Source organism: Elaeis guineensis, chromosome 1 (assembly GCF_000442705.2).
Source record: "Elaeis guineensis isolate ETL-2024a chromosome 1, EG11, whole genome shotgun sequence".
NCBI classification, from domain to species: domain Eukaryota; kingdom Viridiplantae; phylum Streptophyta; class Magnoliopsida; order Arecales; family Arecaceae; genus Elaeis; species Elaeis guineensis.
This window is the reverse complement of record NC_025993.2, coordinates 14,865,845-14,882,312: the sequence shown is the minus strand read 5'-3', so window position 1 is coordinate 14,882,312 and position 16,468 is coordinate 14,865,845.

The window sequence follows — 16,468 nt, the reverse complement described above, 5'->3', positions numbered from 1 at the left end:
ACAAATATGATAAGGGCTTCCGGTATCAATACCAGGCAGTAGTATCAAAATCGAAAAGTTGCAAGAGTTATCAATATACCTTGCTTCTTTTTGGCCTGTTCGGGTCCAGGGAGGCAATGTATTGAGGACAGTTCCTCTTCAATGCCCGTGCTTCTTGCAAAAGAAGCACTCCGCCTGGCTCTGGTCGTGCTTGCCTTCTTGGTCTGACCCCGTGCTACTGTCCCAGCATGAGATTGCCCTTCTTATTTTCTTCTTCTTGTTCTTCTTCCCTTCCAAAGGGTTGACGACGAAGAAGACCCTCCCACTACATTCACCGACTCCTTATGGAGTTGGTGATCCCTTCTCAAAGTTCTGCAGCCACCCAACAATCCGTGGTAGTTTACTGCAGGCTTTGTCATTCGAAAATGAGTAAGGAATGGGAGGAAGGACTTGGGCAAGGAATTAAGGATCGCATCCTTACCGAGCTGCTCGTGCAGAGGAAAGCCCAATTTGCTTAGGCGCTCAATCATCTCGATCATGTACAGTACATGATCAGTGACTGAGGCCCCATCCCTCATCCGAGCATTGAAATGGCCAACTAGTTTGTGCCTTTCACATCGTCAGGCGTGCCAAAGGAGTCGTTCAACATTTGAAGCATCTCCTGTGGCTGGGCGTTCTCAAACCTTCGCTGAACTCGTCATTCATTGCTGCCAGCATAATAATCGAACGGTGGTGCGGTCATTGAGCCACTTCAAGTAAGTATCTCGGATCGCCTTACTAGCTTCGGAGCTGGCTCCTCAGTGCTGGATCCGTTACTACATAAAGGATCCGCTCATGCTCAAGGACGATTTTAATTTTCGATACCAGCTATCGAAATTGGGTCCCATGAGCTTGTCATTATCTAATAATGACCGGAGCGACAGGGTAGTGGCCATAGCTGCTTAAAGAAAACGAGACCTCTATTAGTACATAAATTAATACTAAAGACTTGGATTTTAGTCTAAAGTTTTTCCCAATATTTTTACGAACTGGTAGCCTCATCCTCCAATTCGAGAAATTACTTTAATTCCTTAATGGGTACTAGAATCCACACAGACTACACACGAGCCCAACTTTGGTTGGTCAACCCATGTGCATCTATGGGTAGGTTCTTAACCAGTTGTTTCTCTAAACAACTTCTAGTAATTGATTTTGCCCCAGAACCTAATCAGTAGGCTTTGGCCTCCACTGAAAAGATCTGGTTAGGTCCAACCATTAACATGACTTAATTTAGTGAATCGGACCAATAAATGATCAGGCCCGACTTTGGCCGGCCAACCTAACCACCATCAGAAAGACTCAATCAAATTATCATATTATGAATAATAATTCATTAGCCAATGAGCACCAGGCCTTTGGGCCTCCAATGATCATTGAACTAATGGACTCATTATCACTCACTTAATGGAGGCTATGACTTAGTTATCATTATAACTTAATCATTTTAGGGACCTAATAATTTTGAGGATTTTATTAAAGAATAGTAGAGAAGAAATCATCCAGCCAATTTCAATCCTCCCACTGACTTCACCAAGTCAGATTAAAAAAGATTTAATTAAAGCTGGCATTAGGAGCACCTAAATCAGTCACACTGATTTACCTAATGACATGGGTGAGCTCTAATCACCAAGTGATCTAATCAAAATCTAACTTACCAGATTGGCCAGGTAAGTGAGATCAGTGGTGGGGATTTGCCATTAACTCGTCAATGATCGAATCAATGCGAGTAGCTCCGCTTAAGAACCACTGGTCAAAACTGCCGAACTTACCTTAGACACCAACCGGTTCATTAGTTTTAATTTTGATCAACTTAGTAAATAGGGCTCCACCGCGTAGCCATGAATTAAGTCCATCTTGGTCTAGTTAAAGACATGGACCCATTCAACTACAACTATTGAAGTTGAGTCTAGAGTATCCTTGACCTAATCTAATTCAACTTTTGATTAGATTTGACCAATTACTCCATTTAGTCTATTTTTTAAACTAACCTTAGGTCTAACCCAATTATGGACCTAATTCATCTAACCCATTGACCCACAAGTTTATGCAATTGTCTTAGGTCTTAATTCACAATTCTAGACCTACTAGACAACACTTAATTCTTTTAATTAAGTACTTGGGCTGATGGGTCAGGGTTTGGCATTTCGAAATAATTTTCAAATTTGAAAGATTTTATTTTCTGTTCACCAAATGTGTTAACTCATTTCACAAACGGGTCAGCACATTTCATAAACAGCAATTCTATTGCTCATTTCATAACAGAAAATAACTCAAAATAAATCATAAATTTTTTTTAGATCTAATCTAACACATTCATGATAAATTTCTTAATTAAGTCCTTTCGCTGCTTCATCGGCATGGATATAATTGCATCGCACCCCTACCGCCATAGGAGACCCCATCGAATGGAAGAGAGGGCCTTTAAACCCTACTTTTCTCCTATGACCGGACGGCCATGGCAACCAACCCAATTAGATTACTTGCTACTTGGATCAAGTATATCTAAATATACCAATTTCAAAATTTAAATTTTGAATTTAAATTTCAAATTTCAATTTAAATTTTAAATTTCAAATTTGAGATTTCAACCAAATTTCAAATTTCGAATTTCAATCTTTGAATTTTAAATTTTGAATTTTGAATTTCAATTTCAAATTTCAAATTTCAAATTTGAGATTTCAACCAAATTTCAAATTTCAAATTTGAATTTTGAATTTCAAATTTAAATTGAATTTAAATTTCAAATTTCAAATTTGAGATTTCAACCAAATTTCAAATTTCAAATTTTGAATTTCAAATTTGAAACTTCTAACAAATTTCAAATTTCAAATTTCAAATCTTTTTGAATTTGAATTTTAATTTTGAATTTCAAATTTAAACTTATAGATTACACCTTAATCTACGCATGCATATGTATATCATATTCTAGAACCATGCTCTGATACCATTTGAAGCGAAAATTTAGTGCAGGGGCAAAATGGTAATTTTAAAACTTTTTCAAAATTACTATTTTACAGCGAATTATTAATTAATCTCATTAATTAATACTAATTAACCCTACACTAGGATCTAAATATGATACAACAGCATGCATTTAAATTTGAAATTCAAATTTGAATCAGTAAACGTTTTACAGTACTGTGTTCAGAACACATCACCTTTTGCGGGTAGTCGATCACCGCAATCTGATCACCGTCGGGGGCTCTGATCATCACTCACAGCCACACAAATGTCTGGCCTCTGCGGATCATCCACACGAAGCTCCCGTCTGATCAGCTCCTCACGAATGCTAGTTCGTGATTTCACCCTTTTGATGGCAGATGTTGATCGAACTCCTTCGATCGATGTGTGCGACTTCTCGGATGCTCGGATCATCTGCACAGTTGCTTGAGAGGCTGATGGATCTCTCCTGAAATTTGGTGGACTCACGACACTCGTGGCACACCAATCTCACTTCCCGAACCCTAGGTAGAAACCCTAGGGTACACACCAAAAACCCTGCGCCCAATTTTCTCTCTTTTCTTTCTTTTTCTCTCGGAAGGTTTTGGACCTTCACCTTGCCAGAAGCCTTCCTCACGCCCCAAAGTTTCTCTCCTAAAATTTCTACGCACGTCCCACCTTTCTCCTCTTTTTAAAACAACGTCGAACGTGTCTTATCCGCGTGAGAGGATAAAGACAAGAGGTTACACATTTGAATTCAAATCAAATTTGAATTCAAACGAAAACCAACTTATCCCTATCCTTTTGGGCGTGAGAAGAGAAGGGGCGTGGCTCTTTGTGCGTGGAAAATGTTTCACGAGAAACCTTTTCTCGTGTAAGTAATGTGGCGCACAAAATGGATAAGGATGAAAGGGCAAGTGATAAGTTATCCATTCAAATTCAAACATGCTTTGAATTTGAATGGCTAACTAATTATTTTATCCATCCATATGGCGCACAAATGAGGGCGTGGGGAAGGGTTTTGCGTGAGAAAAATTTCACGAGAAGTTTCTTCTCGTGAATTCAAATGGGTGCAAGGAAGTTGGGTGTCGCAGGGAATTTAAAACAAGGTGGTTTGATTCAAATTGAGCCAACCTAGTTTAAAATAGGTTAAGCACAATTAGACCAGATTAAACCCAACATAATTAGGCTTAATTAGGCTCAATAAAATCCTAATCAAATCAGGAATTAACTAAACCTAACCCCTGATCAAATCAGGGACTAAACCACCTTAGCGATTAGGTCAACATTTAACCTAATCGGGTCAATCCAAACTGAATCCAATTCAATTGGACTTGATCCAAAAATAATTACTCAATCAAATTGAGTTAATTAGTGATTAAATCACTAATTAAACCTCTCATAAATATTGAGTCCAAATCCGATGGGCAATCAGGCATCAGAGACCATCGATATGAAACCCTGATCAAAGAGTTCAAATTTCAAATTCAAAATTTGAAATTCAAAATTTTGACCCCGGTACCCAAAATGTGTGGAACTCATGATTAGAGAATCCTAATTCTCAATCATAGAGTCCAGATAGATAAGACTCATAATCAGCCATCAGATCAGAAAGGAACCTCTAATGTGTGTGACCCGCAGGTTCGAACCTAAGCCGGTAGCACAGGAACCAATTCTGTACTAATCGAAGTGACCATCTAGCAATGGTACCCGACGATCGGATAGGTCGAATAATCGCAATCGCAACATTCAGAACCTACGTGAATATGGTTACCGTATAATTCATCCCTTTTGACCCCTGTGTTTAGGATGACTCAGGGTTAAACTGTCAACCCTGATGATATCATCCGAATCGTGCTCAACTCAATTAGTCCTGTGACTCCTCACTAGGACTACCCTGGCCAAGGTTTTGCTAAATTGAAACACGACTGTACACAGCTCCTAAACTGGAGTGGTCAATCCCATCTTGACACACGCACCGACAAGTCAAGTACTTGACTACACCCAGCAACCTTCCGTCACTGAATTAGAAATTCAGGTAGTCCAGTGCCTAAGTGCAGTGAGTTGCTTGCAAGTCACCGTGGCGGTCTCAGGTCGGAGGGACATTTATACCCATATCCCATCGGAGCAAATCTTGACAGCAGAAATAGCTCCGGAGTTGGTCACGTTCAGTGCAGATGTACCATTACATCTCACCTGTATGCCATACCAGTGTCTCCACACTCTTTGGTTATGAGGACAACCAACCCATATGGCACACAACGACCTATGCTCGATAAATTGTCGTCCTTGGTAACAACGTATCATTTGGTCGCGAACATGTTTAAGGACTAAGCGACAAATCCTCCTTTGTCGAGTCTAAATAGTCCTAAGGACTTCACCACAACACAGGAGTTCATTAGAAGATGAAACATTTGTGATGAAAAAATACAAAATAATTTTATTTATTTATAATTCATGTACTAATACAAAAGGAGCACAACCGTCAACAGGCTGACGATTGGCTTTGGGACACTATTCCCAACAATCTCCCACTTGGCCTAAAGCCTATCGGTGCAGTATCTAATACCCATCTTCGACTTGTAGTCGTTGAACTCCTTCACCGCAATGGCTTTAGTGAATGGGTCGGCCAGGTTCTCCTTCCCGTCGATCTTCTGAAGGTCGACGTCACCTCGATCCACGATCTCCCGGATGAGATGGTAGCGGCGCAGAATATGCTTCGTCCGCTGGTGTGCCTTTGGTTCCTTCGCCTGAGCAATGGCTCCAGAGCTGTCGCAGTAGAGCAGAACTGGACCAACAAGGGAGGGTGCTACTCCGAGCTCGGTGATGAATTTCTCAGCCACACCGCTTCTTTGGCAGCATCTGATGCAGCAATATACTCCGCCTCGCATACTGAATCAGCCACAGTGTGCTGCTTGGAACTCTTCCAGCAGACAGCCCCACCATTAAGGGTAAAAATAAATCCTGACACACTCTTGCTATCATCGCGATCAGACTGGAAACTAGAGTCTGTAAACCCTATAAGTCTCAAGTCCGATTCACCATATATAAGCCACTGGTCCTTAGTATTTCTTAAATACTTCAGGATGGTTTTAACAACCTTCCAGTGATTCTCTCCTGGATCAGATTGGTATCTACTCACTACCCCTAGTGAGTATGCCACATCTGGTCGTGTACATGTCATGGCGTACATGATAGATCCCACTGTCGAAGCATATGGAATCCTACCCATACGCTCTCTCTCTTGAGGTGTTGTCGGACAATCCCTCTTCGAGAGAGAAATTCCATGGCCTATCGGTAGATAGCCTTTCTTGAAATTTTCATGCTGAACCTTTTCAGCATAGTATCAATGTACGTGGACTGGGATAAGCCAAGCAACTTTTTGGATCTATCCCTATAGATCCTCATCCCTAGGATGTAGGAAGCTTCTCCCAGATCCTTCATGGAGAACTGTGACGATAGCCAAATCTTTATTCCCTGTAATGCAGGGACATCATTCCCGATTAAGAGAATGTCATCCACATACAATACAAGAAATACTACTACTGGACCATTAGCCCACTTATAAATGCAGGGCTCTTCTCCGTTCTTAACGAAGCCATACGTTTTGATCGTCCTATCAAAACGTATGTTCCAACTCCGAGATGCCTGCTTAAGTCCATAAATGGACTCTGTAGCTTGCACACCTTAGACTCATCTGTGGATGTGAACCCTTCAGGTTGTATCATATACACCTCTTCGTCCAGCTCTCCGTTTAGGAAAGCTGTCTTCACATCCATCTGCCAGATTTCATAGTCCAGATGGGCAGCTATCGCAAGCATAATCCGAATGGATTTGAGCATTGCCACAGGAGAAAACATCTCGTCATAGTCTATACCATAACGTTGACGATATCCCTTGGCAACCAGACGGGCTTTATAGGTCTCCACCTTTCCGTCTGCGCCCCTCTTCCTTTTGAAGACCCACTTACACCCTATGGGTTTTACTCCTTCGGGTGGGTCAACCAATGTCCACACATCGTTGACCTTCATGGACTCCATTTCGGATTTCATGGCCTCTAGCCATTTCTCAGAGTCAGGTCTCTGCATTGCATCCATGTAGGTGATCGGATCCTCATCGTTTTCATCAAGTTCGACAGGATCACCATCCGGACCAAGAAACCATAGTATCTGTCCGGTTGATGTGGTACTCTACCAGACCGCCTTAAGGGTGCATAATCATGGGCTTCGGATCTGATCTAATCAAATCCGGTTCAGGTTCAGTAACATGTGTCGGTTTTTCCACCTGTCGAACTTCGTCAAGTTCGACTTTAGAGGCAACAGTTCCTTCACTAAGGAACTCCTTTTCTAAAAAGATTGCCTTAAGGCTGACAAACACCTTTTGCTCATCAGCAAGGTAGAAATAATACCCTTTGGTCTCTTTTGGGTACCCTATAAAATTACACTTGTCAGACCTAGGTCCAAGCTTGTCTGTAATTAAACGTTTAACATAAGCCGGACACCCCCAAACCCTAAGGTGCGAGAGTACTGGCTTACGTCCTATCCATATCTCATATGGCGTTTTGGCTACAGACTTACTCGGAACTCTATTTAGAAGGTAACAAGCCGATTCGAGCGCATATCCCCAGAGGAGATCGGCAGACCAGCAAACCCCATCATGGATCGAACCATGTCTAACAGGTCCGATTCCTCCTTTCAGACACACCATTATGCTGTGGTGTTCCAGGAGGAGTCCACTGAGAGAGAATCCCATTCTCCCCTAGATACGTCAGAAACTCATTGGAAAGGTATTCACCTCCTCGATCAGATCGAAGAGTTTTAATACACTTCCAGTTTGTTTTTCTACCTCATTTCGGAATAGTTTGAACATTTCAAATGATTCCGACTTATGCTTCATTAAATAGACATACCCATACCTAGATAGGTCGTCTGTGAAGGTTATGAAGTAGAAAAATCCACCTCTTGCACTTGAGCTCATGGGTCCACATACATCAGAATGTACCAGACCTAAGAGTTCACTGGCTCGCTCACCTTTTCCAGTAAAAGGTGACTTGGTCATCTTCCCAAGAAGACAGGACTCACAGGTTGGAAGTGATTCACAATCACTAACTTCAAGAATTCCTTCTTGAGCCAACCTGTTTATCCTGTTCTTATTGATATGACCTAGCCTACAGTGCCAAAGGTAGACTTCTGACACATTATCTATTCTAGAGCGTTTACCGAATTTTTGAACCACATTAACAGGCTGTGATAGTAAGTAAATTCTATTATTTAATTGTCCAACAAATATTGTAACACCATTCAAAATGATATTGCAAATATTTCTTTTATTAAAAAATCATAACCGTACATGGCCAAAAGGCCTACAGAAATAATATTTAATAAAAAACTTGGACAATAGTGACATTCACTCAGAATTACATTACGAGAATTGATTACAAGACTCATGATTCCTAAAGCTAGAACTGGAACTTTGCTTCCATCTCCAACATTCAGGAACCTCTCGCCTTCATCAAATCTCCTACTGACCTGCAGACCCTGCATCGAATTACAAATATGATAAGGGCTTCCGGTATCCAATACCCAGGCAGTAGTATCACAAATCGAAAAGTTGCAAGGAGTTATCATATAATTACCTTGCTTCTTCTTTGGCCTGTTCGGGTCCAGGGAGGCAATGTATTGAGGACAGTTCCTCTTCCAATGCCCGTGCTTCTTGCAAAAGAAGCACTCCGCCTGGCTCTGGTCGTGCTTGCGCTTCTTGGTCTGACCCCGTGCTACTGTCCCAGCATGAGATTGCACCTTCTTATTTTTCTTCTTCTTGTTCTTCTTCCCCTTCCCAAAGGGTTGACGACGAGAAGAAGACCCTCCCACTACATTCACCGACTCCTTATGGAGTTGGTGATCCTTCTCAAAGTTCTGCAGCAACCCCAACAATCCGTGGTAGTTTACTGCAGGCTTTGTCATTCGAAAATGAGTAAGGAATGGGAGGAAGGACTTGGGCAAGGAATTAAGGATCGCATCCTTACCGAGCTGCTCGTGCAGAGGAAAGCCCAATTTGCTTAGGCGCTCAATCATCTCGATCATGTACAGTACATGATCAGTGACTGAGGCCCCATCCCTCATCCGAGCATTGAAAATGGCACAACTAGTTTTGTGCCTTTCAACGTCGTCAGGCGTGCCAAAGGAGTCGTTCAACATTTGAAGCATCTCCTGTGGCTGGGCGTTCTCAAACCTTCGGCTGAACTCGTCATTCATTGCTGCCAGCATAATACATCGAACGGTGGTGCGGTCATTGAGCCACTTCAAGTAAGTGTCTCGGATCGCCTTACTAGCGTTCGGAGCTGGCTCCTCAGGTGCTGGATCCGTTACTACATAAAGGATCCGCTCATGCTCAAGGACGATTTTCAATTTTCGATACCAGCTATCGAAATTGGGTCCCATGAGCTTGTCATTATCTAATAATGACCGGAGCGACAGGGTAGTGGCCATAGCTGCTTAAAGGAAAATGAGACCTCTATTAGTACATAAATTAATACTAAAGACTTGGATTTTAGTCTAAAGTTTTTTCCAATATTTTTACGAACTGGTAGCCTCATCCTCCAATTCGAGGAATTACTTTAATTCCTTAATGGGTACTAGAATCCACACAGACTACACACGAGCCCAACTTTGGTTGGTCAACCCATGTGCATCTATGGGTAGGTTCTTAACCAGTTGTTTCTCTAAACAACTTCTAGTAATTGATTTTGCCCCAGAACCTAATCAGTAGGCTTTGGCCTCCACTGAAAAGATCTGGTTAGGTCCAACCATTAACATGACTTAATTTAGTGAATCGGACCAATAAATGATCAGGCCCGACTTTGGCCGGCCAACCTAACCACCATCAGAAAGACTCAATCAAATTATCATATTATGAATAATAATTTATTAGCCAATGAGCACCAGGCCTTTGGGCCTCCAATGATCATTGAACTAATGGACTCATTATCACTCACTTAATGGGAGGCTATGACTTAGTTATCATTATAACTTAATCATTTTAGGGACCTAATAATTTTGAAATTTTATTAAAGAATAGTAGAGAAGAAATCATCCAGCCAATTTCAATCCTCCCACTGACTTCACCAAGTCAGATTAAAAAAAGATTTAATTAAAGCTGGCATTAGGAGCACCTAAATCAGTCACACTGATTTACCTAATGACATGGGTGAGCTCTAATCACCAAGTGATCTAATCAAAATCTAACTTACCAGATTGGCCAGGTAAGTGAGATCAGTGGTGGGATTTGCCATTAACTCGTCAATGATCGAATCAATGCGAGTAGCTCCCGCTTAAGAACCACTGGTCAAAACTGTCGAACTTACCTTAGACACCAACCGGTTCATTAGTTTTAATTTTGATCAACTTAGTAAATAGGGCTCCACGCGTAGCCATGAATTAAGTCCATCTTGGTCTAGTTAAAGATATGGACCCATTCAACTACAACTATTGAAGTTGAGTCTAGAGTATCCTTGACCTAATCTAATTCAACTTTTGATTAGATTTGACCAATTCTCCATTTAGTCCATTTTTAAACTAACCTTAGGTCTAACCCAATTATGGACCTAATTCATCTAACCCATTGACCCACAAGTTTATGCAATTGTCTTAGGTCTTAATTCACAATTCTAGACCTACTAGACAACACTTAATTCTTTTAATTAAGTACTTGGGCTGATGGGTCAGGGTTTGGTATTTCAAAATAATTTTCAAATTTAAAAGATTTTATTTTCTGTTCACCAAATGTGTTGACTCATTTCACAAACGGGTCAGCACATTTCATAAACAGCAATTCTATTGCTCATTTCATAACAGAAAATAACTAAAATAAATCATAAATTTTCTTTTAGATCTAATCTAACACATTCATGATAAATTTCTTAATTAAGTCCTTTCGCTGCTTCATCGCATGGGATATAATTGCATCGGCACCCCTACCGCCATAGGAAACCCCATCGAATGGAAGAGAGGGCCTTTAAACCCTATTTTCTCCTATGATCGGACGGCCATGGCAACCAACCCAATTAGATTACTTGCTACTTGGATCAAGTATATCTAAATATACCAATTTCAAAATTTAAATTTCAAATTTTAAATTTTAAATTCAAATTTGAGATTTTAACCAAATTTTAAATTTTGAATTTCCAATCTTTGAATTTTAAATTTTAAATTTTGAATTTCAAATTTCAAATTTCAAATTTCAAATTTCAAATTTGAGATTTCAACCAAATTTCAAATTTTAAATTTTGAATTTTGAATTTCAAATTTTGAATTTCAAATTTCAAATTTCAAATTTGAGATTTCAACCAAATTTCAAATTTTAAATTTTGAATTTCAAATTTGAAACTTCTAACAAATTTCAAATTTCAAATTTCAAATTTCAAATCTTTTTGAATTTTGAATTTTAAATTTTGAATTTTAAATTTAAACTTATAGATTACACCTTAATCTACGCATGCATATGTATATCATATTCTAGAACCATGCTCTGATACCATTTTAAGCAAAAATTTAGTGCAGGGGCAAAATGGTAATTTTAAAACTTTTTCAAAATTACTATTTTACAGCAGAATTATTAATTAATCTCATTAATTAATACTAATTAATCCTACACTAGGATCTAAATATGATACAACAGCATGCATTTAAATTTGAAATTCAAATTTGAATCAGTAAATGTTTTACAGTACTGTGTTCAGAACACATCACCTTTTTGCGGGTAGTCGATCACCGCAATCTGATCACCGTCGGGGGGCTCTGATCGTCACATCGCAGCCACACAAATATCTGGCCTCTGCGGATCGTCCACACGAAGCTCCCGTCTGATCAGCTCCTCACGAATGCTAGTTCGTGATTTCACCCTTTTGATGGCAGATGTTGATCGAACTCCTTCGATCGATGTGTGCCGACTTCTCGGATGCTCCGGATCGTCTGCACAGTTGCTTGAGAGGCTGATGGATCTCTCTCTGAAATTTGGTGGACTCACGACACTCGTGGCACACCAATCTCACTTCCCGAACCCTAGGTAGAAACCCTAGGGTACACACCAAAAACCCTGCGCCCAATTTTCTCTCTTTTCTTTCTTTTTCTCTCGGAAGGTTTTGGACCTTCACCTTGTGCAGAAGCCTTCCTCACGCCCCAAAGTTTCTCTCCTAAAATTTCTACGCACGTCCCACCTTTCTCCTCTTTTTAAAACAACATCGAACGTGTCTTATCCGCGTGAGAGGATAAAGACAAGAGGTTACACATTTGAATTCAAATCAAATTTGAATTCAAACGAAAACCAACTTATCCCTATCCTTTTGGGCGTGAGAAGAGAAGGGGCGTGGCTCTTTGTGCATGGAAAATGTTTCATGAGAAACCTTTTCTCGTGTAAGTAATGTGGTGCACAAAATGGATAAGGATGAAAGGGCAAGTGATAAGTTATCTATTCAAATTCAAACATGCTTTGAATTTGAATGGCTAACTAATTATTTTATCCATCCATATGATGCACAAATGAGGGCGTGGGGAAGGGTTTTGCATGAGAAAAATTTCACGAGAAGTTTCTTCTCGTGAATTCAAATGGGTGCAAGGAAGTTGGGTGTCGCAGGGAATTTAAAACAAGGTGGTTTGATTCAAATTGAGCCAACCTAGTTTAAAATAGGTCAAGCACAATTAGACCAGATTAAACCCAATATAATTAGACTTAATTTGACTCAATAAAATCCTAATCAAATCAGGAATCAACTAAACCTAACCCCTGATCAAATCAGGGACTAAACCACCTTAGCGATTAGGTCAACATTTAACCTAATCGGGTCAATCCAAACTGAATCCAATTCAATTGGACTTGATCCAAAAATAATTACTCAATCAAATTGAGTTAATTAGTGATTAAATCACTAATTAAACCTCTCATAAATATTGAGTCTAAATTCGATGGGCAATCAGGCATCAGAGACCATCGATATGAAACCCTGATCAAAGAGTTCAAATTTCAAATTCAAAATTTGAAATTCAAAATTTTGACCCCGGTACCCAAAATGTGTGGACCTCATGATTAGAGAATCCTAATTCTCAATCATAGAGTCCCAGATAGATAAGACTCATAATCAGCCATCAGATCAGAAAGGAACCTCTAATGTGTGTGACCCCGCAGGTTCGAACCTAAGCCGGTAGCACAGGAACCAATTCCTGTACTAATCGAAGTGACCATCTAGCAATGGTACCCGACGATTGGATAGGTCGAATAATCGCAATCGCAACATTCAGAACCTACGTGAATATGGTTACCGTATAATTCATCCCTTTTGACCCCTGTGTTTAGGACGACTCAGGGTTAAACTGTCAACCCTGATGATATCATCCGAATCGTGCTCAACTCAATTAGTCCTGTGACTCCTCACTAGGACTACCCTGGCCAAGGTTTTGCTAAATTGAAACACGACTGTACACAGCTCCTAAACTGGAGTGGTCAATCCCATCTTGACACACGCACCGACAAGTCAAGTACTTGACTACACCCAGCAACCTTCCGTCACTGAATTAGAAATTCAGGTAGTCCAGTGCCTAAGTGCAGTGAGTTGCTTGCAAGTCACCGTGGCAGTCTCAGGTCGGAGGGACATTTATATCCATATCCCATCGGAGCAAATCTTGACAGCAGAAATAGCTCCGGAGTTGGTCACGTTCAGTGCAGATGTACCATTACATCTCACCTGTATGCCATACCAGTGTCTCCACACTCTTTGGTTATGAGGACAACCAACCCATATGGCACACAACGACCTATGCTCGATAAACGTTGTCGTCCTTGGTAACAATGTATCATTTGGTCGCGAACATGTTTAAGGACTAAGAGACAAATCCTCCTTTGTCGAGTCTAAATAGTCCTAAGGACTTCACCACAACACAGGAGTTCATTAGAAGATGAAACATTTGTGATGAAAAAATATCAAAATAATTTTTATTTATTTATAATTCATGTACTAATACAAAAAGAGCACAACCGTCAACAGGCTGATGATTGGCTTTGGGACACTATTCCCAACATCTCACATATCACACCAGTATAATAATATAATCTAAAAAATAAGGATAAGTAATAAAACATAAAATCTCATGTTCAATATCCAGAATACTGCAAACATCCATAAATTATCTGTCTTGTCAAAATAGGTACATCATCATATGTTAATGGGTGAAATACTTTTGTTCAACAAATGTTTCATATCTTATCTTTCCTTTCTCTTTTCATTATCACATAATCTTTAATCTTTTTCTTTCTGGCTTTGGACTAACCAACACAATGCCTCAATTTTTATCCGATCAAATTTTCACTCATAAGCCTCTCAAGGCTGTCCCGGGCATAAGCTCCTAGTAGACTGTCCCAAGTGTAAGCTCCTGGCCAGTTGATCCACATATAAGCTCATGGGGCTATCCCAGGCATAAGCTTCTGACGGATTGTCCCAGGCATAAGCTCCTGACCGGCTGTCCCATGCATAAGATCCTGGCAAGCTGTCCCAGACATAAGCTCCTGATGGACTATCTCAGGTATAAGCTCCTGGTTGGCTATCCCACATGATAAGGCTAGTTCAAATCATATCTCTTTTTTATTTAATCATTATATATTGATTTCACCAAATCTATTTCGATTTACATTGTGATCAAATTAGATATGTCATATCCATACAATCATGCCATCAATCATTGATACATATGTATTGACATAATATACTCATGCTCAAAAATCATATAAGCAATATAACGGTGTCTCAAGCATAGCAATTTATCGATCTCAAATCTAACGATGCAAAATCAATGATACAAGACCAACGATAAAATAACATATATAATGATGATCATGTACAGGGATTCTGACCTTTACCAGTAATTGATCCAAACATAGAAATCAATATTCTTTTTTAATTTATAAATTTTGAAAATAAGATATTTCACTCAATATCTTATGCAAACAATTGTATCTCTTCATGATCCTGATCAAATATAAAACTCATATATAGAAAAATTATCGATAATCGATCCTAATAATACAAATCCAGGACTTCTCCTAGGATTAACCAAAATTAAAATTTATCTAAATATTTAGACCCTCCATTGATCTATAAAACTTCTAGAGAAATAAAATCCATGAAGCGAGAGAAAATTTTAGAGACAGAAAATTTTAGAGACAGAAAATAGAGAGAGAATCTTCGTATCCTTCAGATGAGGCAATCATGATCGAGATCATCAGAGATCCTATCAGGGTGACTCAATATGGATTAACCATGATCGATGTTATCAATTTCGAATAAAGATCGGATCGAGATGCAATCTACTGCATAAATTTTGGAGTAATCTCAGATCATCATATTTTCATCTCAAGTTTATCCTAGGATCCATGATAAAATCAGAGAGAGAGAGAGAATGACCCTAGAGAGGCAAAATCCATAAAGAGAGAGAAAAAGTCTAGAGAGAGAAAATAAAGAGAGAATTTCGAGAGAGAAATTAGAGAGAGAAAGGTAGAGAGAGAAAGGAAAGAGAGGAGAGAGAGAAAATTCTCTCATTCTTTTTTTTTCTATTTTTTTTCTTTTTTTCTTTTTCTTTTTCTTTTTCTTTTCTTTTTTTCTTCTTCTTTCTTTTCCCATTTTCTTCTTTCTTCCTCTTCCTTGGCCGAACAGGGGGAGACCAGAGAGAAGGGCTCGGTGGCTCGAGCTCCGACGAGAGATGACGGTGTCTGGTCGACGGTGATAGAGCAAGGTGAGACGGGCAGCGAGGTTCGACCGACGAGAAACTTAGAGAAAATCAGAAAAATAGGGGATCCACCCCTTACCTCTTATTTTTCGATCATTGGCCGATCGTCGATGGTCAAGACCCATAGGGAAGGAAGGCTAGGAGGTAAGGATCCTATCCTAGGGGTTAGATGCCGCAATCGGCGGCGTCAGTGGCTGGAAAAGAGAAGGAAAAGTCTTGGTAAAAATCGGGGTTCACCTTTCATGGACTTTTCGATGAGTCCAACGGCTGGTGAGGGTGCACATCACTGTGGAAAGGAAGGGAAGGAAGAGGGGAAAGAGGGCCAGAGCTTACCTTCATCTCCGATGAGGTCTCCTGCGAGAATTTAGGATGAACATGATGAGGATATCTGCAGCTTCAACGGAAAAATTCGAGAAAAATAAGAAGAGAAATCCGGTGCTCGTCGTGGCTAGCCATGGAGGAGGGAAGGAAGATTTTATAGAGGCCTTCCTAGGATTCCTAGTGGTCCTAGGAGCCCTTATTTTAGTCGGCAAGAGGAGGAAGAAGAAGACTCCCGTTGGGAGTCTTTTAGTTCCTTTTTTTTTTTTTTTTAGACGAGCTTAGTGGACCTAAATCTAGATGGGCTTGATCCAGGGCCCAATAGGCTGGGTTATTACAGGGGTTGTGGGAATGCGTTGTGGTTTAGCATTACTACTCTTTGATGGTTTTTCATTTTTTTTTTTTGGTAGTACTACTTTTTG